The sequence below is a fragment of the Halyomorpha halys genome, unplaced genomic scaffold (genome assembly GCF_000696795.3).
Source record: "Halyomorpha halys isolate HHAL.00 unplaced genomic scaffold, Hhal_1.1 Scaffold415.1, whole genome shotgun sequence".
NCBI classification, from domain to species: Eukaryota; Metazoa; Arthropoda; class Insecta; order Hemiptera; family Pentatomidae; genus Halyomorpha; species Halyomorpha halys.
This window is the reverse complement of record NW_027106189.1, coordinates 232,351-256,221: the sequence shown is the minus strand read 5'-3', so window position 1 is coordinate 256,221 and position 23,871 is coordinate 232,351. Positions and strand designations below refer to the sequence as shown.

The 23,871-nt window shown below is 30.3% G+C and overlaps 1 protein-coding gene across 7 annotated transcripts in view; it reads left to right on the top strand.

The window, feature by feature from the left end:
* The window catches only part of LOC106682458 (uncharacterized), a 291,824-nt gene that overhangs the window by 116,525 nt on the left and 151,428 nt on the right, over positions 1-23,871 (top strand). The gene's annotated exons all lie outside the window — the stretch shown is intronic.

Sequence of the window (23,871 nt, the reverse complement as noted above, 5' to 3'; positions counted from 1 at the left end):
TTATAAATAAATATAAATTAAAATTATTATTTCTCAAAACAACATATTAGTAGTTACATACTATAGAGCTATACTATATGTAACTTATTATTAGTAATAGTATTAGTAGTAAATATATATAATGCATCGTACATATGTATATTACCGTAGTATCAATGCCAATTTCGGCCCTCAGGAGCGATGGATTTTGACGGATAAGACATCAAAAGAAAAGTAATTTTATAGAGTAGTTACGAATCTCAATTTCGATTCTTAAATTATTACTGGCACTTTAATAAAAGTTATTTAAAAAAGTGAGAGGTTTCGAAACTCTGACTGAGGTAAGTTGGCTGATCGAGTAAGTTGAAATTGAGTTTTAAAGAATTTGACAAACGATTAACCTTGAATCCTCACCCAAGACTAAAAAGACAGGAATCTGCACGTCGATTTCGACTATTACAGCACTTATTAGACAAACGGTCAAAACTTCCACCACATTTCAAAAGACTGATCTACATGTCTGTAATAAGGCCAATCTGGACATATGGAGTTGAGCTTTGGGGCTCCACTAAACCTTCGAATTCGTCTCGTATCCAATCCTTACAATCCAAAATCCTTCGTAAAATCCTCATTGCTAAGGACAAAGTAAGGACTTTGTCACAAATAAAATCATACATAAAGACCTTAATGTTCCCTGTGTAACCGGTTCTAGCCCGAACCAGATATCACTCCTTCCATTACAAACTCCCTAACCACTCAAACCCCCCTAGTTTCTAAACTTGCATCCTCTTCCATTCCTGACAATCCTCCGAGGTGCACGAAAAGAAGATGGCCACGAGACCTGCTAATGTAAAATGTCATTAGAGTGCTACCAATGGGTAGTTGCTCTATATGCCTGTAACACTCAATTTTAACTAAGATCAAATTTACTGAATGTATTATAGAATATACAGTTGTAAATTTCAATAAAGATATAAAAAAAAGAAAAGAATTCGATGCGTACATACGGAACGTACTTGAGTATCCAAGCCCTTTGTTTTAAAGCCCGAAACCGAAACGGCTTTGAGATAGCGCACGAATTAGGCGCGGGTCAAACCTCATTCTATGGTTAGCTTCTTTCCCTTGCATATTTCAAGAAGTTTTAGAAAATTTCAAAATATTTAAAACTTCATTGCTAAATATCTGACGTTTTTTGAACGGTTTCAAATTATTCAGACCCGTGTGTTCCCATCGAAAACTCGCGTCCTGCCTAAAATATCCTTCATGTACAATCTAACTATTAGGTATCAGCGATTACAATTCAGGGCTAATATAAGTTAACCGATCGCTGAATCTTAAATGTAAAACTGAAGTGATATTTTCTAGTACGACAACCTGATTATTTATTACATAAACAGTCCCTAATATATAGTCATTATAATGTATTACAGCTTTAACAAATTTGTGTTTAGAAGAGACTTTTTTGGCATTTTATTGTTTATACAAATCAGAATTATATCACGTGAATTTCAAATTAATTAAAGAGAAGAAAACATATCTAGTTCTCCCAGGGGTAAAGTTGTTTTTTTTATACCATTTTATTCCTAAAATAGTTTCTTAATGTAATAAGATTGTTCAAAATTAAATACAATACAATTATAATTCCGGCTTCTGTCCAATATCCGTTACATAATTCTGCTAGGAATTATGTTGTTTTGAAATTCAACATAGCGGAAAACTTCTTCAGTGGAGGGTTTAATTTCGTGTCTATTGGTAGCTTGTTTATTTAATTTTGAATATATTTCTTTTTATCTTTTTGGAAAATCATACTTCTTTGTAACAATTATTAATAGCTAAGATTCAAATTAACAGCTATTTATCAAATTATGGCTTGATCCAATGACTTGCAAAGAAGCCTCTAAAACTCATATTTATTTTATTTATTTTTTTTTTTAGTATTTACATATTTAGTCTCGCCGAATATTCTCCCGTTATATTTTAACAAAAAAATTAGAACTCCTAAGAGAAAAGGTCTGGTCAGTTCGAATGTGTTCTATATTCGTTGCTACCTCATTACACAGAACAATGCTTCTGGCTTCCAGTGGTTTTACTATTCTATTTTGTCTTTGAATAGGTACACACCAGGAAAGTTTGAATAAAAAAGAAATGAGAAAACTAAAATATAAATCGCTATATTGTTGGAAAAAAATCAAAGTATTTCCTTATATGGTTAGAAAAATTAAAATGTTTCCTTGTATGGTTCTGAAAATTTAAATGAATGGAATATGGTCCGGGTGTGGTAAAAAAAAAACTCAAATAGTAGATAATTATACTATTTTATTAAGCCAACGTTTCGCCACACGTTGCAGGGCTTCGTCAGGACTAAAAAAGATACAAACACTATAGTTACAAAAAGGAAAAAAGAAAAAAACATAAGTGCAAAATAACAGGGGTATAAAATGAAAAGTAAGTTATTGATGAAAGTAAGATGAAAAGTAAGATTTCTTTTTATATCTTACTTTTCATTTTATACCCCTGTTATTTTACACTTATGTTTTTTCTTTTTTCCTTTTTGTAACTATAATGTTTGTATCTTTTTTAGCCCTGACGAAGCCCTGCAACGTAAGGCGAAACGTTGGCTCAATAAAATAGTATAATTATCTACTAATTGAGTTTTTTTTTAACGCACCCAGACCATATTCCATTCATCTATACACACGGTCAATCAATAATCTTCCAGAAAATTTAAATATTTCGTTTTATAGCCAAGAAAATTAAAACATTTTAATGTAGTTGAAATCAGTATGTATTGTTATATATAAAAATAATTTAACAAATTGTAGCAACACTCCTAAATTTATATACTGTTGATGGAAATTTCAAGACCTTTGTCTTGATTTAACCACCCTTTGTTAACTTTTCGGTAATTAAAAAAAAACAAAATAAAAATAGACATTTTGTTTTTTTTTTTTTTTTAGTCAATCTTTTTGATGCAATATTAAATTAATTTTTTTGTCTATAAATTGAATACAATAATAACATTTTTAAATATATGAAATAATTTGCCTGCTTTAAAATTTATTTTGTATAGTAATTCATTTAATACGCTGTATTTTATTGGATGTTATTCATTTTATTTATAAATTACTTTTAGTCCCTAAATATAGCACGTTTTTTAATGAAGTCTTGTCTATTGATTCCATTTGTAGTTCCAGATGCAATTGTATATTTCTTGCAAACCAAGGGATCCACTTCGATTGCCCAGACCTCACAGCCGTACATCAACAGTGGCCAGAGTATTGTTTAAAAATAAAAATAGTTGATTCTGGTTTTAATTTAGATTTTCTATTTACGATAGAATATAGCACTGCTAATTTTGCGTAGGTTTGAGTTAGTTTAATATTGTTCAGGTGATAAGGTGGACAGGTGGTAAGGTGGCGATCGAGATGAATTTTTAGGTATTTTACTCCTTCGCTTGCGGGATTCCATTGCACTGTTTTACCTTTGAGGATTAGTTCCGGTGGGTCTGGTGAGCGTCTGAGAGTGAAAAACGTTTGAAGTACATTTTCCAATGTTTAGACTTATCATCCATTTAGTATTGTTCCAAATCATTAAGGTGACTCTGAAAAGTATTTCTGGCTATTATAATGTCATTTTGTTGAGAGAAAACGCTGTATTTTCAGCAAACATAGCTATGGAGGCATGTCTGGAGTGGATGATATGAAGATAGATCTTAATGGGATAGAATGGGAAATAGGACTGAACCGTGTGGAATTAATTATACGGATAATGAATCTTAACAATATATATTCATGTACTTCGGATTATAAATGTTGTAATTAAAAATTTAAGTTATATTGGTAGGTGAGGTCATTGTAGGTCAGGTAGAATGACCTGTCCCGACCCAATTAATCGTTACTTCATCGAGAGATTGTTTTCACTTTTTTCTTTTATTTGGTCCTTGATGTTGTTTGTCATTAAAATTGGTTAGTAAAATAAATAATATATTTTTTTTAATCGTTAAAATTAAATAACTAACATTTTTAAAGCATAATTATTAAGAGAAAATATTAGGAAGAGGTGCTGATATAATTTCGAACTAAAAACGTATATTTAAAATTTTAAATGCCATTTTTATTTTATTCTTAAATAAAACAAATTTGATCCTTTTTTTCCCTCAACTTTATTCTTTACATCTTTTCCAACGTTTCGACCCTCAGGTCATTCTCAAGGATATCTTCATATTGATGTAATTTTCTTTTTTCAAATCTTAAAAATGCAGGCTAATTGCCTTTATCCCATATTACCTTTTCTAAATAAATTTTTCCAGAACCTTCTGTTTTAAGTTGCAAATGTGAATGAAGGAAGGAAGAAAAGTTTTTAAAAAAGGTTTAAATCTAGGAAAAAGTTATTTAGAAAAGGTTATATGAGACAAAGGCAATTAGCCTGCATTTTTAAGATTTGAAAAAAGAAAATTACATCAATATGAAGGTATCCTTGAGAATGACCTAAGGGTCGAAACGTTGGAAAAGGTGTAAAGAAAAAAGTTTAGAGAAAAAAAGCATCAAATTTGTTTTATTTAAGAATAAACTAAACCACTCTCAAACAAGAAAATATAAAATATTAATCTAAAAATTTTATTTTATTTTTTTGTTAATAAGAGCATAGGTTCTTGTAGTTCAGTTAAATATGGTTTAATTTTGAAGTTTATTAAATATATGTTTCCTAGCAATAATACTATTATAATAATGTGCCATTGTAGTGACCTTTGTTTAATAAGGTTAGAATACTATATGATAATTGCTGTGGTTGAATAAACCATTTTTTTTTTCTAGTTTGTTTCTTTTTGCTTAATATTGAACTTACCATCATCTGATTGTCCTATAAAGTTGGAATAGGTCGGCCTTATACCGAACAGCTGCAACTCATCGAACCGTATTTTAAAACAAGCATTTTCCAGCTATTGTCAAACGTAGCAAACATTGAAAATTTACAATAATAATCAGAAAACTACAAAAAATCAGGAATGAAATGAGAATAATATGTGACAAAGAATTAAATAACTGTTCGACAAGCAAATTCTGTGGATGAAAAAAAGAAAACGTTTACTCTTGATTTTCTTTTTAGGAAGTTTGATTATATTATTATTTAAAAAAAAAAAAAAAAAAATTTTCTCGGCCAAGACACCGTCCTATACTACCTTACCTTATTCATGGTTGGGGATCGAAGTTTTTGATTTTGTGGTACCGCCCCTTAATGTAAAAAACTAACGCCCCAGGCTGGATTCGAACCGGCACCCTCAATAGAAATCAAATTGGTAAGACTGTGTCTTAACCACTGAGCTACGGACCTTTAAATTGTTGATGTGAAAAAACTTCCAAATATAATATAACCTATTCTATATTTTTCTTGGAAACGTTATTATCCCATACTCATGCACCTTTACAATCCTTAAATTAAATTATTCTTTTCAACAATTTTTATCTATGTTATATGTATATATTTATAATTCTTGTAATTATATTTACCGCATATTTTTAATTTCCATATTGAAATCATGTCATATATACATACAATCATAGTTTAAAATTGTTTTACACTTATTATTATTCAATATTGGCGCATTCATCTATCTCTGTGGCACAAACCAATGCTCTATATTAGATTTACCTCTTTGGACCATATCGACATGTCCAATATGTTGGTTTATTACTTCCCTATTGAAATGTCCAATTTTAATCTATTGTGCAATTTAAATTAAAAATAATGAATTTTTTATTATTGTACCATATTATTCTCACATATTTTCCCTGATTTTATATATTTATATGGCTAATCTATATCTTATATCGACATAATGTGCATTTAAATGTTTCGTGTCTGTTTTATAGTCTACCGTGTCTTTAATATTTTCAGTTATAGGAATTTCTTCTTGAAATCTTCTGCTTTTACTGTTTTGTGTCATGTCTATTATTGTGGGATTTTTGAAAAAGTTGAGTTGAGTTTCAACTCAATTTTTCAGTCTTAAACCTTGTTTTGGATCGATAAGCCCTGAATAAACCCTGCTAAGTGGACAAAATGTTGGTTAACATTTTTTTATTTTTTTTTATTTTATTTATTTATTGATATTTACAACTGTATAAAAAAATACAACCAGTAAATTTGATATGATACAGGATGTAAAGAAACTACCCAGTAGTAGAACTCTAAAAACAGTTTATAATATAAGGTCACGAGGCCATCTTCTTTTTTGGTTAACATTAAATAGTTTTTTCTACTATTTTATTCCTTTATAGACTGCCACCCGAATTATCTTCTACAATCTACTTCATACAGTAAACTATCTTCTTCCAATAAAAATATATAATTTTCAAAACAGGTCTTTAAATATTTTGAGCACTACTTTCAGGATATTCTACAGTATTTTCACTGCTTATATATTTTAAGGAAATCGATAATGAGAAGAGCTAAAAGAAAATTAATCAAAAGTTGAAGATACTTGTCTTATTTTTCTAAATGAAGTATTATAAAATGAAAGATAGTCATTGCAGGATTTGTGACATCGTGAATAGAAATAACAAAACAAACAGGTGGTTGCGTTACACTGTCTTGGTTAAATTGAATGCCTTTTTTTTTGCTAAACTTAGAACCGTGATTAAAAAAGTGAAATTATCAACTGACGCTCGGAGAGTTTTGGAAGCTTATTTTTTTCTACCCCTAATTAGAAGTTTTTGATAGTAGTATTGCCAAGAGAGAATAATCCTACACTATAATAAAGGACTTTGTATCTTATAATTTTAAGTTAACACGGAGAAGTATACTGAACCTAAAAGCAATCAAGTCATTATTTTGTTCATTTCGAATTTTTACTAGTTTCCGATTTATGTTTTTTTTTTTTTTATATAGATTGTTTTTTCCTTTACTATTTATTTTTACTATATTTTATTTGAGAATATAATTAATTATTTTTTTTAAGTAACAGACGTAAATATATTTTATCATGCTAATTTGTTTTCTCTTTTTGTTATCATTTAGCTGCAAGTTTGTTGCTCTAAAATTTTATTTATACTTTTATTCCAATACATTTTTTAAACTATGTATGTCCTTTTTTTTATTTATTTATTTAACGTAATTTACAACTGTACAAAATAATAAGTAAATATGTGGAATGTTTCATATACACTTGAAAATCTTGGGAATGAAACATTGGTGGTACTTTGGTTCTTTTCATTCTAGGCAATTGTTTTATTAACAGTTTTTGTAAAAATTATTTATAAATTTAGTTCTTTTATCAACATAATAATACTTTAACTGTCCCTTCTTAGAAGAAACTCACTTACATTCCCACTCTTCTTTGAACTCTTGCTTAAAACCCTTCTTAAACACTTTTCCAGGAAGGTTCCTGGTAATCTACTTTTTATTTTACTAATTGAAAGCTCTAATTCTTGCATGTCTTGGGCATGAGTTATATGTACTCTGTTTTTGATAAATCTGAGAACCTGATTAGGTCAACTTCATGACAAGTTTCTTTTTATAACTGTTAAGTTCATCGTATTATGCATCATTGTAGCAATTGTTTATTTTAACATTCCAAGACCAGAGCTCATCTTCCTAGAATCTCGTTTTTAAAGTTTCCTCTTTCTTTCTCCCACGATCCCATGTGGTTAGGTTATGTTCTGGTCGACTAGCAACCTGGTCATTATACCATTCTTAAATTTCCTCTTATTTGTAGTTTTAATATTTTAATATTTTTACTTTAAAGTACCATCATTGGGTGGTTCCTTCCCAAGGTTTTCAAGTGTGAAACATTCCACATACTTACTTATTTTATTTTATATTGTTATATTATAATAAATGTGTGAATTTTCACCTATAGTCATGTGTTTTTTAGGATGGTTATTTCGTCTTGCTTCTATTGGATTCAGCATAAAAATATTTAAGTAACATGAGTCACTTGTATCAAAACTAATATTAAATTGAAAAAAACAACACATTTGTGGATTCTTTTGGTTTTTCATTTTCATGATTAAGGAGATATTTTTACAAAGTAGCGGAAACATACTTTTTTTTAGTGAGAGGGGGGGGGGAGGGACAGGGACAGGGAGAGTTGTTCAGACACCGTACCATGACCGTCCCATTGTTCTCGAAAAGGAGTTAACTAATGACTTTATTCGCGTGACCCAGAATGAGCGATCTAGTAATAAACATATCAAATACTTTCCAAAAGTTTTTTTTATTTAATCAAAAATCACACTATGGGATGAGAGTTAACATAATCTTCAGGTCCTAGCTCAAATGAAGGAAAGTTAATTTAAACAATATTATTTGATTACATAAAACTTTTTGCTCAATTTTCTGGAGCGAATTTACCTTAGTACATAGTCCCACCAATCATTCTGAAAAAAAAAATCCTATTCCAATGGCTGGAGGTAGAGGGAATTGGAGCTTCAAATTGGTCCGTAGCACCCTCCCGACATGAATCCTAAACAAAAATTGTGGGATTTTCTCAGGGGACTCGTAGAATGACGTTCATTCCCTTCCGCGACAATAAATCAGCTCGGAATCGCTTTACTCGATGAATATAGATGGATGTATAATTTAACACATTACAAATAATACAAATACAGGTGGATTTATGAGATATATGTTTCTTATATAAAACTAATATGTTTTTGAAACACATATCTCCATTATATTTAAATCTTTGAAATGAAAACTATTTAATAGTTATAAGTTTATATTTTTATGGGATATATGAATTTTATCCATTCTGGTAAATCGACTTGTATTAAATTATTGAAAAATTCATCAGTAAATGTAAAATTAATGGTGTTACATCGGGACCTGCTCGTGCTATACTGCAGGTGTCCCGAGTGTAATTTTATGTTTGTAAGTTAATGTGTGTGGAAAAGGGGGCTAAAATTGTGAGACTTTCCGCTAATTAACATGCATATATTTCATTCTATTTATAAAGTATTAATCCCTGGAGGGGCAGATGATATTAGTGAGTTAGTTAAGAGTTATTTATCTAGTGTAATATGAACAAAGGTGGGGTCTCATAGACTGATTGAAACAATCATGCGCTTATCTGTTGACTGTTGGAAGTCTCGCTGTCGCGGTCACTTCCTCGTCCTATAGCCGCTTCCCTCGTCAAGCTGTACGGTGGGCGAAACGGTGAAGACCGTGTATCTTCGCCTGTGTCTGAAAAGACGTCTTCGTTCCTCCTCAAGGGCTGGCCAGCGTGTCCTGGAGCCTGGCGTGATGGTAGGGGTAGGCCAGGTCCTAGCTTGCATGATGCTTAGGCTGGGGCGGTATTACAGTCGCAGCGTCTTCGGGGTCTTCCGGAAAATGAGACCCCCGACCCCGACTTTATATAAATCCAAAAAAAGAATGGAAAAATCGGATTACTTAAATCCGACAAATGGGTTAAACTGATTTGTATTGGATTGGGTTAAACTGAGTACTTTAAAAAAGAACGTTAACATTGCCATGTAGATTAAATTTCTTATGATAGTATGTAGAAGAATATTGGAATGGAAAAGAATATAGTTAAATTATATACACATATATATCCAATTAGTGATGCTCAGAAGTATAGGCGCAAACTTTCAGAATCAGGCGACATAAAGCTTGGGGGATCTAGAACTTTCAGCTGGGCAATAAAAGTAAAAGGGCTTAAAAATTCAAAGCAGCGCTAAGTACAGAAAACAATGTTTTCCCAAAGGGAAGTCCGAGTCCTGTCCCCCAAAGACCATCACGTCAGAAGGCTGAAAGGAGAGTCAGAAGGGTAGAGGATTTGGAAAATATGATTTGGATAGAACAAGGGAGAGAAATGAGGCTGAGAAAATGAGGAATAATTCGGTCGTGGCAGTTCAACAAAGAAAAAAAAAGTCATTAAGTCCAAGAGTACATTGGAAGTGGTAGACTAGGCCGAATTGAGGAGTAGAGGTCCAGGAGAACGGTTCGTAGAACATAATATGATTGGAGTTGAGAAGTTTGTACGAGTGCAGATGGTCTAAGACACAGTAGAAGACTGTAACCACAAGCATAAATGACAAAGAAGATCGTCATATACAGATAAGTCTTAACTATTACAAGTCCTCGAAATTCAAATGCTGTAAAACTAAGTGGGAAAAAAGAGCATAATTAAGTCCATCAACTATCCTCAATATTCTAAGTTTCATATAATACTATAAATACATCATCAGTAAAATTATAATTACCATCGTTATACCTGTATCTTATTGTTATGTTGTTTGATAAATAATAATATATATATGTTTTAGGGGTTAAGAGGAAAAAAAAATTTGCCCTAAGGGAGACTTGGGATAGATCTAGGTCTTGCACCGGTGCCAGAAGACTCTTATGTTAGATCTATGTGCAAAATACTACTTTTTGATTGTATGAGTTGGTTTTTTATGTATACCTACGCTCTAGATATTCACCTCATGTAAATATACGTAATGAACCTAAAGTCATGACAGTACGTAGAAATTGATTTGTTTTAAAAACTTGTATGCCAGTATCTTGAATTATTAAATTGGTTAGCACGATACCTTTGGCGAGGATTCAATGTTATGTGTCCTCAATTCAATCTAGTATAACATAGGAGAGAGAGGTCTGTGGTTAAGTATATTTTTCAACAGATCGATTCCCATTAAAAAATAGTAGAGATATAAATTATAGTACATGCAATACGTACACCTTCCTGCTTTATGGAACGGTTTAAAAAATAAATGTGATTTCCAAACTGTTATCAGCTATTGCTTTATGTATAAGAACAGTGATGGAATGTTAGTGATATTTTGGATGATTGTATATTGAGTATTTATACACACACACTCATGATGCTTTAACTATCAAAGTTATCACAAAAGTTCTTAAAGAGAAAATTCATCATATTTCTCAAATCGATTAAAAACGTGGATGGTACCTATCGAGAGATAATTCGTTATTTTTATACATCGAGTCTGGCATCCGGGACTGCTTTACAAATTCCGTACATTTTTTCCGAGTAAACCACAATGGTTCCTATTCATCCCTCTATTCTCAGTCCGCTAGTGTTCCTCAAGGTAGTAACCTTGGTCCCATCCTCTAAACCGTCAATACAGCTGACATTCCAACCAATCCTAACACTATCCTCACCACGTATGCTGATGACACATGTGTGCTCAATGTTAATAATAACCCATTAATCGTATCCCAAAATCTCCAATCTCATATCACAGCCCTCGAAGAATGGTGTCGTAATTGGAGGATTAAGATAAATTCCAACAAATCCCATCAAATCACCTTTACCCTTCGTTGTAAACCTACTGACTGCCCTACATTTTCATTTAATGATGTTACTCTTACTCCTGTCGAACAGATCTGCTACCTTGGACTACATTTGGACAAATGATTAACCTGGAATTCTCACACAAGCCTGAAAAAACAGGAAATTGCACGTCGATTTCGACTATTACAACACTTACTGTACAAACAGTCTAAACTTCTAATTCATTACAAAAGACTGATCTACATGACTGTAATAAGGCCAATCTGGACATATGGAGTTGAGCTTTGGGGCTCCACTAAACCTTGGAATTCCTCTCAATCAATAAAAAAAAATCAAAAATCCTTCGTAAAATTCTCAATGCTCCTTACTTTGTCACAAATAAAATCATACATAAAGACCTTAATGCTCCCTATGTAACCGATCTACCCCGAACAAGATATCACTCCTTCCATTATAAACTCTCTAACCACTGAAACCCCCTAGTTTCTAATCTTGGATCCTCTTCCATTCCTGACAATCCTCCGAGGCGCCTGAAAAGAAGATGGCCACGAGACCAGCTAATGTAAAATGTCATTAAAGTGCTACCAATGGGTAGTTCTCTACACGCCTGTAACACTCCAATTTAACTTAGATAAGATTTACTAAATGTATTATTATGTACAGTTGTAAATAGCAATAAATAAATATTTTAAAAAAAAAGTTATTAAACAGTGTTTGAGAGACATAAGGCTTTAATCTACTAATGATAACTTTATATTTATATTTTCAAGCTATTATATTTTGCATGTAATCTGATTAATGTCTTTATTTTCTATCTGATAGTGTTCAAGAAATATTTTATTAATGTAATGTCGTATCATTAAAGTGCATTATTAAAGAGTTAGTTGTAAAGTTTTTTGTTGTTTTTGAAAATCATGTGCTATTTATGAATGTCCGAAGTAAGCATATATAATAAAAGATTAGATTTAGGTAAATATATGAAGTGAAGAATTGACAAGGTATAATTATATCCACTTCAAAATTAAAAGGAAACTAAAGACCCGTATCAGGTGAATACAAGGTGTAAGTGTTAAAAATCGGATTAAGACTGGTGAGAGGCAGGTTGAAAGTTGATAAACGTGACAAAAAGTATCAGCTACCTAGTGAAGAGCAGGAACAATTTGTCACTCAGGCAGCAAGCGGCTGTCACATCCCGTCACCCTCCTGCCACCCCTCCCCTGATGTGATATCAGTTAGAATCTATCCAAGTTTTCTAGCATTCAATCATCATTTTCTGTCCCAACCTACATGACAAAGGACCAATATACCTCTTGCTTGTCTCGTTCCCCCAACGTTACCAGCTCTAGCTATATCTCTATCTGTAAGAGTTGGACAGCATATATATTCATCGTCGAATATGTTTGTTTTATGAAGTCCTGCTACCATGAAAATTTTAAGTTTCTTTTTATTTGAGAATATATTACATATATTATGTGAACCCATTTATTTTGTGACATTATTGAAAATCATTTTCCAATTTCTGATAAATTACTATACAAATATTTTTAATATTATACGAAAAAGCGGCTGGGAAATTAGAGTTATTATAGAAGCATTACAAAACTTGAATTATAATCAATTATTTAAATATGATTGAATTTTTTAAGCTCGTTCCAGAAATAAGTATGCAAACTTTAAGATAGCTGCCCGGGAGTTTAGCGGGGCGGGTCCGGCGGGGAAGGATTGCCTTTTTTTTTTTGTTATGATCTCTTCTTGTGAGATTGTGACATGTCGTACATCGACCAACCTACTCGCTATAATTGTCTGTTTGAAAAGTCAAAAAACTCAAGAAAAAGAATAATAAAATGTATTTATACAGTTTATTTATGCATTTTTTGCCATTCTTCAATACCATTTAAATTTTATTTATTAGATATTAATTTTTCTAATATTATTGCTTTCCAGCGGTTTATTATTATTATTACTCTCAACCTTGATTTTTTTTTTCTTTTTTTGGAACTACAAAAATATTTCTCCTATACTTAACGTATAAATTTATATATTGCTTATAACAAAATCCTTTAGAAGTAAAACATAAATTTATTTATTTTTTTCTGGGTAACTAAAAAAAAGAGATGATTAATTATTTTAAATAAACAAAATTAAGGTTCTTTAGAGAATTTTGTTTTGAAAATTTGGCATTTATTAGGATAAGACCTAGCTCATATAATTAACCATTGAACATTGATATAATAACTTTTTTTAAAAATATTTTAATGGTATTGGAGTTTTCCATCCGGATTCGTGGACTTTTATTCAATTGTATACCTACTTTTAAATTTTGATTCAAATATATCATTTGGTGTTCGTGATGTCGTTTTTCAATTTCAGGCGCTTTTTAAATATTACTCGATTAAACTATCTTAAAGTCTCCTCTTCCCATTTTAAGCTAATATTTCAAAAGTGATATAGGACCGTCCCTCCCCGGGGGCTTAGCGGGGTGGGTCCGGCGGGGAAGGATTGTTTTTTTTTGTGTTATGATCTCCTCTTGTGAGATTGTGACATGTCGTACATCGACCAACCTACTCGCTATAATTCTCTTTTTGAAAAGTCAGATAAGTAAGGCTACCATGGAGAGCGGGAGTGGAGGGTTTGATGCCGTTTTTCAATTTCAGGGGCTTTTTAAATATTGCTCCATTAAATTATCTTTTTTTTTTTTTAATAATTTATTTATTGTTATTTACAACTTTATACATATATACACATCAAGTAAATTTCCTGTAAGTTATATTATGACATGATACAAACTTGTGGAGAATCTACCCATTGATAGAACTCCAATAACATTTCTAAAGGAGAAGATCTCGAGGCCATCTTCTTTCCTCAGTGAAGGAGAAGCCTGCTGGTTAGAAACGAGTTGGTTTGTAAATTATCTTAAAATCTTACTTTATAATACCTTTTATTAATAACAATATTTTTAATTAATTTGATGTTTTAATATTTTGTCCTTATTATATGAAACGGGAAAAGTGATGGTAAGACACAATACTACTAACTCTGAGGAATCGGGTTCGAATCCTGTTGGGCAGATAATTATTTTCTGTTACACTGCTGCTATAAGTCAACCCTGTGGGTTATGAAGCCTTCCTGAGGTCCACCTAGCCTCATAAAGTTGGTGGGTACCAACCAAGGCCAAACCAAAAGAGTTTTCTCCAATTAAGGGTTTAATTGGGGAAAAATCCGGCGGTCGAACGTGATCATGAAAAATCACCTCCGTGTATAATCGTTGTTCTAAAGACGGTGCCTACAAAGTACAGACCCTTCATGGGTCGTAGGGGCTCACGATATTATTATTATATGAAACGTAATTTGAGATTCAATTGTCAGGCATCCAATGGTTTAGTAACTAAATTATTAAAATAATAAAAATAGAAATATAAAAAAATAAGGTTTAAGATAAAAAAAAGTACTGAAGTCTCAAACTTGATATTAATACTCAATTATAAAATAATTGGCAATTAGATAAATACAAATTAAAAAAATATATAAATCTTTAAATATAAAAAATCAATTATAATCCAATAACGTAAGTTCAAAAGATTTTTGTTTTGTTAAAACATTATTCTTTTTCTCTTCAGGAATTTTTTATACCTTATTACCTCCATTTTACTTCTTTATTCGTTATGTTATTGAAATCACGTTTCTGGCTCTTCTGCCTTAATTTAATAATAATTTAAAAAAATAGGACTTATATCCAGTTTAGAATCGTTTTAATTAAGATGAAAAATTTCCACAAATTAATATTATGATAAAAAAAAATAAGAAGAATAACTAAAATTTGGTTTAATCTCTAAACATTTTGGATTTGTTAATGGTTATAAGTTAGTGAAGTGGATGTAACATATATATTATTAAATATTAAATTATTTGTACGTAAATGTATAATAAAAAAATTAAAAAAAAAAAATTATTAAAATTCATTGTAAAATTTGTTGATTGCGGCTGTATGTTTTTATTTTAGAATTTCATAGTGGGTATAAGAGCCCGAAACATTGTTCGGATAACATAATTACTAAAGAAGTAAAATGAAGGTTATAAATTCCTGAGAAGAAAAAGAATAAAGTTTTAACATTCATCTTTTTTTTTATTATTACAAATTTGACGTGGATTGATTGTTGAGGAGATAAAGAAATGATTCAAGTTTAAACGATGTTAATGAACAGGTTTTAGGGATGGATGAGAGTGGACAATTCCAGAAAGAAGTGGATACAGGATTTTTCGAAAGAAATCTTTCAATGGGAAGGAATGCACAAATTTGTGGGTTGGGATCTCATACTTAAGGAGTGGGGAGGAAAACACAGGGTATAAAATTAAGAGTGTAGGGAGGCTATATTTGAATTTTGTTTACTATTACTAAAATTTTTTTTTTAAATAATTTATTAATTGATATTTACAACTGTATACACATATATACAACAAGTAAATTTGCTGTAGGTGACATAGTGACATGATAAAAACATGTGGAGAATCTACCCACTGATAGAACTCCAATAACATTTCTAGAGGAGAAGATCTCGAGGCCATCTTCTTTTCAGACGCCTAGGAGGATTATTAGTTAATGAAGGAGATGCCAGGTTAGAAACAAGTGGATTTGGGTGGTTGAGAAGTTTATTATGGAAGGAACGGTATCTGGTTCTAGCCAAATCGGCAACATATGGAATATTGAAGTCCTGATGGATGACTTGATTTGTGACAAAGTAAGGAGCATTAAGGTTTTTACGAAGGATTTCGGACTGTAAGGATTGGATTCTGGAGGAATTATTACTAAAATTTAAAAATAAATTATTTTCTTCTGCATAATTACATTTTATATGTGTTCTTTTATATCGCTCATTAAAAACGAATTTTATGAATCGTTCTTTTTATGAAATTGTGTAATTTTCTGATATATAGAACAAGTAAAAATTGTGGCTCTTAGTAAAATATAACAAAATGCATAGCAGCTCTATCTGCCTTAACCCGGTCATATATAATATGTCTGCAAGTCATTATTTCACTTTATAATATCTATATAAATCTTCATGTTCTCTTCACAACATTCTTTTTTGGTTAACTAACCGAAAAAAAAAAATGCACTACATGATTTTTTTATGAATCAAGGTTTATATCAGTAAAAAATTTGAGAGTTTTATCTCCCTCCTGATTCGGTAAACACGATTGCTGCGTGGGCCCTGCTATTTTCAATTTCCGCCCACAGAGATTCAAAAAGGCCAGCAAAAAAAAATTTGCCAGACGCTCTTTGGTTTGAATGACGACTTTTCAGTAAAATCATCTCTCCATAAGCTGATTTGACAAGAGTTTTTCCGTTTATGACATTACAAAAGTTATATATACATTGCTTTGTTTTCTCTAATATTTTTTTTTATTTCCTAATACTGCCTATCTTATAATTCAATGAACTTTCACTCTTCATATGCAAATTAGTGAAACTGAACTATTATTATAAAAACCTTGGCAACATAATAAAATGTATCTATGTATTTTTTGCCATTCTTCAATACCATTTAAATTTTATTTATTAGATATTAATTTTTCTAATATCATTGCTTTCCGACGGTTTATTATTATTATTATTACTCTCAACCTCGATTTTTTTTTTTTTTTTTTTTTGGAACTACAAAAATATTTCTCCTATACTTAACTTATAAATTTATACATTGCTTATAACAAAATGCTTTCGAAGTAAAACATAAATTTATTTCTTTTTTTCTGGATAACTAACAAAAAGTGATAATTATTTATTTTAAATAAACAAAATTAAGGTTCTTTAGAGAAATTTTTTTTGAAAATTTAGCATTTATAAGGATAAGACCTAGCTCATATAATTAACCATTTAACATTGATATAATAACTTTTTTTAAAAAATATTTTAATGGTATTGGAGTTTTCCATACAGCCAAGTATAGATTTATTTATATTCCCATTATTTTTACCATGGTTCGGGTCAAATTATAAAATTAGTCAAAGTTTTTCATTTTATGGGCCCGCCACTCAATGAAAAAAAACAACGCCCCAGGATTCGAACCTGCACCGCTAATAGATCTCAGAATGGTAAAACTGTGCCCAACCACTGAGCTACGGATGGCCCATAATTTCTTTTATTAAAATAGCAAAAAGTTTACACATTTGTATACTTTAATAGACCCTTAACTACGAGTGTATAAAAAAAAAATTAAACTATAGTTTATGATCTGATTTTTCTCAACTATTCGCTTAAAAAATAAGTTTATGCAGTTTTATATAAACTATGAGTATATAGAAAAATTATTGTCTTTGATATGATATGAAGACCTAGGTAAATCAAATAGTGTTTGCATCTCCAAGTTCTATATTCCATTTTTTAAAATACTTTTAAATGGATATGTGTGCAACTTTCGTTCTTCCTATGTATACTCGCCCATTCCTTGCCTTTTAGTTATTCTCAATAACAATGAAAACGTCTTTGAGGTTTTTAAATTCTAGTAAACTATTCGATGAAAATTTTATGAACCGTTTTATCTTAGTGATGCTAGTTGGATCGTGATAAAATACAAACTACAAAGCGACCATTTTATTTTTTGTGTGTGCCTTTAAACAGACTTTTATAAATATTCCTTAATATTAGCTATAAACTCATTACCCCTTTCAATAGAACTTATACATTTGACGTAACCTTTATTAATAATTCTTTCACTTACAATTAAAATTTTCCAAATTTCTAATTCCAATTTTCAACAGAAATACTAGTTTTGGTACTCAGAAGTCTCAAAAATGGTTTGTGTATCAGTGTGGGTGTGTAAACGCCAAGCTAAAAACAAAAAGTTGTACGAGACTAAAATTACATATTTGGGAAAGAATTTTTTTTTTTTTTTTTAATAATTTATTTATTGATATTTACAACTGTATACACATATATACAACAAGTAAATTTGCTGTAGGAGACATAGTGACATGATAAAAACATGTGGAGAATCTACCCACTGATAGAACTCCAATAACATTTCTAGAGGAGAAGATCTCGAGGCCATCTTCTTTTCAGACGCCTAGGAGGATTATTAGATAATGAAGGAGAAGCCAGGTTAGAAACAAGTGGGTTTAGGTGGTTGAGAAGTTTATTATCGAAGGAACGGTATCTGGTTCTGGCCAAATCGGCAACATATGGAATATTGAGGTCCTGATGGATGACTTGATTTGTGACAAAGTAAGGAGCATTAAGGATTTTACGAAGGATTTTGGACTGTAAGGATTGGATTCTGGAGGAATTTGATGGTTTAGAGGAGCCCCAAAGCTCAACTCCGTATGTCCAGATAGGCCTTATAATAGTCATGTAGATCAGTCTTTTGTAATGGATTGGCAATTTAGACCGTTTGTCTAGTAAATGTTGCAATAGTCGGGAAAGAATTTAAAGTTGACTGACCAGAACGTTGCCAGCTTTGTGTTTAAATGCCAGCTTATAGAATCGATTTTATTCTTTATTCAGATTTTTCAGTTTGGGGTGAAATAACTGCCTTTTTTCTCCTCTCGAGCTCTTGTTCTATAGGAGTCGATTATTGAAACATTCAGACCGACTGAAGATCTGAACTAGACTTGGTAAAATTTGGTTGTGTTTTATGAACCCAGGGACACGTGCATAGCCAATCCTTGTGAACGAAATGTATTACATCATCTGCAATAAAATAATTTTATAACATCCTAAAAACTCTGAATTGTAATAGTCAAATTCAGTTTTGAGCTTTCTCGAATGAATTCGGGCAAATTATGTACAAGTAAAACATCACAAAGTAACTTTAAATTGCTTATGTGCCAGTATATATTTTTTTTTTGTGAAAGGACACGATAGTTATGTCGGCGAACAAGGAAATTTGCTGAATAAGTTAGAAGTCGGGGCGTGTCTTTCATGGTGCAACTGGACTATTCGTTTCCAACTTCATGAAAAAGCAATGAAAGGAAATGGTTTGTGTCCTGCTTACTTAACAGGATTGGTTAATTCTTTTTATTCTGTCTGACCTCATTCCAGTCTTTATTTTATTCTTAAAATGGGATAAGTTTGATGGAGTTTATAATCTAATTAATTTTATGTTAAAATCAATCAGTGATTAAAGAATAATCATTATTGGAATCAGTCAGTTCACTCCATACTACCAGCGTTGATTATTAGTTGAAATATAAATTATATGAAATTTGCACTCCAATAAAAGTTCAGACTAAAATATTAAAATTTTGACTTTGGGGAACTGATAATTTAATTTTTTAGATGGAGATATAAAACTTTATCAATAAATATGTTATACTATATTCCACTTTACATGAGTACCCTGAAAATAATGAGTTGGCTTACTTTATAAAAAAATATTCGAAATTCCTTATGTAGGCGCAACTATGCACTGACTCCCAAAGAATTGGAGTAAAAGCGTAAATTAATTTCATTCTTGTTATGAATAAATTGAGGGCAGCAGTAGCAACATGGCAAAAAGCCAGTCTACCAACCTAAAGGTTGTCAGATCGAATCCCGGTCCCACCCGGGCTTTTTTCAAGCATAAAATAATGCACAACTCACTCACAACCTTTACATTAGAAAAACATATATATTAAGGCTGTAATAGGTGGGATATGGTTCATGTTGTCTCTTTTTTCACATCCATTATTTTTGAGAAAAAAAGACAAAATTTTAAGCAAAAAAAAATTTTTTTTTTGTATTACTGTAAAAATTTGTACTTAGGATTTATGGATCTAAATTATTTAGATACTGTTTTTTTATATGGTAAGGAACATTTTTCCGAATAATGAAAAATCAAAGTTTTATGAATTTATTTTAGTAAATATCATGGAAATTACTACTCCTATGAACGACGAGTATATATATATAATATTTTCATTGAGAAGTAGTAGTTTCTATGAAATTCACAAAATGTTAATTTCTTGTTGTTCGGAAAAAAAATTGGTTTATGTGAACCTATATCTTAGGGACTATTAAACATACAGGTGCATATTAGCACCTAAATTAAACCTAGTTGAATGTAGTTAACACATTAATGATAGCTTATCACCGTAGGAGCTGCAGTTTTGCTAAAATTAATTTACAAAATTGTGAATTTTCGTAATTTTGGAAAAAATCTTGCTTTTTGAAAACCTGTATCTCGAGAATTATTGAATTTGAAACGCTATATTAGTGCTCATATTTAAAAAAATAAATATTCTACTTTAAATTCATGCACTATATATACTTTTTTTTCCTCATACAAGACTGAAAAGACAGGAAACTGCTCGTCGATTCCGATTATTACAACATTTACTAGACAAACGGTCTAAACTTCCAATCCATTACAAAAGACAGATCTACATGACTGTTATAAGGCCTATCTGGACATACGGAGTTGAGCTTTGGGGCTCCCCTAAACATTCGAATTCCTCTCGTATCCAATTCTTACAGTCCGAAATTCTTCGTAAAATCCTCAATGCTTCTTACTTTTTCAAAAATCAAGTCTTCCATCAAGATCTCATAATTCCATATGTTGCCGATTTGGCCAAAACCAGATACCAATCCTTCCATTATAAACTCCTCGACCACCCAAACCCTTTTTTCTGAACTAGCTTCTCCTTCATTAGCTGATAATCCTCTTAGACGTCTGAAAAGAAGATGGCCTGGAGATCTCCCTCTAAAATTGTTATTGTAGTTCTATCAACGGGGTAGATTCTCCACATGTCTGTATCATGCCATCGTATAAATAACAACTAATTTATTTTTAGTATACATTTTAATACAGTTGTAAATATCATCAAATAAATTTAATAAAGAAAAGTTTCAGGAAAACGAGGATCGACAATATTAACAACAGTAGTATTTGATAACAGTTTTAATGATGATATACTAGTTATAAATCACACGAGGTTGCGTGTTATTGATACTCCCTGTTAAAGATTTTTCATTCATTTAGGTTAGTAATACCTTCATGATAATTCCCATGACCGACAATTAGTTGACCATACAAGGTTTTTATGAGTGTAACTTTATAATTAGTTAACAACAGACTAGTGGATAGATTAATTCATTATAACTAATCTAGTTTGAATTATACACTGGTTGAAATAATCTTTCCAAGTCTATTCACCATAAATCTAATACAACCTGTTTATTAAATCTTTTTGAACATTTTTTTTTTTGCATGAAGTCGTTATTGTAAACTCGAAACATTTTTGTTTTAGTTCTTTATCCATACTACAGTTATTATATATATATATGTATTTATATATATTTCAATTATGATGATTTAACATGAACATTTATTAGTTGTTAATTTACTTTTTTACATGTTAATTATGTTAATCATGTCAATTTTTTGTCATAATTTTGACCAATGTTCTATTTTCCTAACTATCATTCAAATCTTCCTAAAAATTAAATAGAAAACACACCCAAGTATTTAACAAGAAAAAAAATATGTTATTTATAGTTTCCAAGGATATAAATACAGAACTTTTATAATAGATTAGAAATTTTTACCGATATAGTAAATATACTACGTTTCGAATACATATATCAATTAATTAAACTATTGTAATAAAAACAATAACAATAGTACAAAAGAGTTGAGAGAGCAGAATGTAAATCAACAAAGTGATGGAATGAATAAGTTAAAGGAAATAGAAGAATAACAGACTTTTTAAAAGTATAAATAATGAAAATTACAAGGTGAAATGTTATTCTTTAATTAAGATCGTGCGTACAAGCTTATTTTAAAGCATTTTTGAAAAATAATTATGAAATGGGGGATTTAAATCTTGAAATTTATCAATTAGCAAAATTAAGTCATTTAATTAGTACAATTATTTGTACAAAAAACAAAGTTAATATAGAAGTATAAAAAGAGATCGGCTACTAACTAGTTCAAGAATATTTCTTTTTTTGTCTTTCGAACTATTATTCAAATCTTCCTAAATATTGGATAGAAAATACAACCAAGTATTTAATAAGAAAAAAAATTATAGTATCCAAGGAAATAAATATATATCATTTATAATACATTATACATCTTTACCGATATAGATATAGTAAATATTCTAGGATTCAAATACATGTATCAACTAATTTAACTATACTAATAAAAAAAAATAACAATAATAAAAAAGAAGAAATAAAGTAAAATAAGTGGTGGAATGAATAACCTAAACGACTTTTTAAAAGTATAAATAATGAAAATTACAAAGAGAAATGTTATTAAGTATCGATAGTGAAGAGAAAGAATATAGTGGAAGGTTACAGTGCTGTTGTTGTCCTAAGGTGGTGAAGAACATTGTTTAGTCTAATTTTGTGAACTATTTTATTTTAAATCTTATAATTGAACTATTGTTGTGTGGTGTGTGTAAAGATTATATTTTGTTTCAGTACAAACGTTTGATTTGAGCTTCTGTGCACTTCATTTGATAACGTTTGGAGGTATCTATAAATTGGGTAAATTTATATGATTCCCGACAAATGTTATTAATTAATTAAGTTCATGCATACAACTTTCTTTTAAGGCATTTAACATATATATAATTTAAATATACAAGTAAAAAAAGAGACTCCGGCTACTAACTAGTTCGAAAATATTTCTGTTTGTTTTTTTAACTATCATCCAAATCTTCCTAAATATCAGATAGACAGCCAAATTTTTTATAAAAAAAAATATTATTTTTAGTTACCAAGGAGATAAATATACTTTTATAATACATTAGAAAATGTTTACCGAAATAGATTTAGTAAATAAACTACGTTTCGAATACAGGTATCAATCGATTAAACTATTGTAATAAAAACAATAACAATAGTAAAAAATAAACAATTAAATAATTATAAAATGAAGGATTTTGAAATTTATCAAATGGCGAAATGAAGTCACGAAATTAGTACAATTAAGAAAAAAAAAAATTAATATAGAAGTGAAAAAAGTAAAGTAATTTTATTTTACTGGTTTATGCCTTAATGCGAGAAAGATAGACAGGAATATTTTCAGTTGGATCGAATTTATAATACCTTATAATATAGAATTTGTAACATCAAATCTCAGAGTCTATAAATCGGATACAGCTTACTTGATCAAAAATTAAATGAAAATTGCTGAAAATTAAATAAGACGTCAACCAATTTCAGTTTAATAGCAAAATCATATCTTGAACGTCACACAATTCTAGTAATTTTTTTTGTCATTCCCAACAGTAAACGCCATCTCTATCGGCAAACTTGATATCACCTAATAAATTGAACAAGAGGGTGTGGTCTATTTCTTGATTTATTTCGCAATTACTGCTTGAAACATCGCCACAACATTCGCAGCACCGGGTTGATAAATTATTTCCCACAGGGAGGTCGCAGCATGTGTAAAAGCTTATTGGGTATTAGAGCAGAACCTGAGATGAATATCAATGCTATCAAAATCACTACTTCATAAATCCTGAAACCTCTGTTAAATGAGACTTTAAACAATGTAAAATTGGTTTAAATGTAGAAAAATATTCCTGTGGAAAGGTAATGTAACTTATATAATATTAAATGTGACATTACTTTATTAACAGATTTATTGTTGATAATAAAAATATGGCGTGGTTTCAAATAAAAATTATTGCCAGAAAATTTGTTA